Genomic DNA, 1526 nt, shown 5'->3' with positions numbered 1-1526 from the left:
CAGCATCCTCTACAGACCATGGCCAGAAAGAGGGACCCTTCCCCGACCTGATACAGCCAGCCCGTGCAGAGCAGCCCCTGCTTCAGGGAGGGACTGAGGCACCGGGTGCCCCAGTGCACCCTCCCGTCTCTGGCAACAAAGAGGGGTTGCTGGGTGCTGGAGCCCTTGAGCTGCCAGATGCTGCCTGGGGATGCTTTGTCTTGTGCTCCGTGTCAACGTCAGATGAATAAATTTCCCCTCCAGTTCTTTTTGATGTGTCTCTGGTCTTCACCCCCGAGGAGCTGCAAGGGGTGTTAGCTAGGGCTGCCCCATTGCTGCAGATGCTGGTCCCCTTGGCACCTCCTTTCCTTAGCCGAGGGGAGCCTTCCTGGGTCCATTTGGTCTCATGTCTCCACTGAGGATTTGTACAGCCAGACCATTCATGGCCAGTCAGAGCCCAGACGGCAGCCGAGCTCTGCAGAGCTGAGCCATCTTTCATCTGACATTCGTATTTGTCCCGGCAATCCTTTGAGCCTCTCATTTGGTTTTAGCCTTGAATATGTTTTGTGTGCAAAATAACGCACCGTGTGTGTCAGAGCCATCGGCACAGCGTGCCTCTATTCGGTCCCTAGTTTACCCGGCCAGTGGCTGCAAGCTGGGTCCCATGGGCTGTCTCTCCTGGCACTGTGGGGCTGCAGGTGCAGGAGGGGTCGTGTCCATCCCTGCGCCCACGAGGAGTTTGCAGAGCCCCAGCCCAGTTAGGCTCTGCCTCTTTGACCCGTCCCACCCAGCATCCAGGTACTTGGGATCAAACCCGGATCGTGATCAGTTAATGCCCCCTTCATAAATTCCTGCCTCATGCGTCACCGCTGTGTTTGTGAAGGGCTTGTTGGACACCTCGGGAGATGGGCAGGTCGGGATCAAAGCTGGAATCTGGGGGAGATAACATGGATGATGCCCCATGCCCTGCAAAGCGGGTGAGCTGAAGCGACCCTTGCCAAGCAGGGCATGTCTCTGTGGCCACGATGCTGCGTCTTGCCCCCTGAGATGTGGCGGCGGGGATGTGCCAAAGACCTTTCCCGTTAATGCCCCCCTCACGCTGCTCCGGCACTTTACTCCCAGCTGCAAACCTCTGGGTTTGATTGCCACTGTGGTGCTGGGAGAAGCAGTAAAAGCTGAACCCTGGGGGGACAATAAAGCCAGCGGAGAGGAGATAAGCAGGGATCAAACACGGCGCAGCAGCCGCCCCATGCTGGACTCTCAAAGTTCCCTTTGTTCCCACTGCCTGCTGATTCAGTGCCGCGCTGCTTTCAAGGGCTGCGGGCGAGATAGGCCCGCGCGCCCCCCCCCCCGCTGCAGCCCCTGGCAGTTGGGCAGCCACCTGCACGGCCCGGCAATAAAAAAGGAGGTTTAATTTCAGTCACAGGACTGATCCCAGTTGCAAACCAAGGCCTGATAACGTATCTCGCCGGTTCCTATCAGCCAGGCAATAAAGCCATTATTGGGACGGGAGATGATAGAAGAGACACTCGCCTTCCTTCTCATCC

The sequence above is a fragment of the Pygoscelis adeliae genome, unplaced genomic scaffold (genome assembly GCF_000699105.1).
Source record: "Pygoscelis adeliae isolate BGI_AS28 unplaced genomic scaffold, ASM69910v1 Scaffold346, whole genome shotgun sequence".
Taxonomy (NCBI): domain Eukaryota; kingdom Metazoa; phylum Chordata; class Aves; order Sphenisciformes; family Spheniscidae; genus Pygoscelis; species Pygoscelis adeliae.
Note: the sequence above shows the minus strand (reverse complement) of the source record.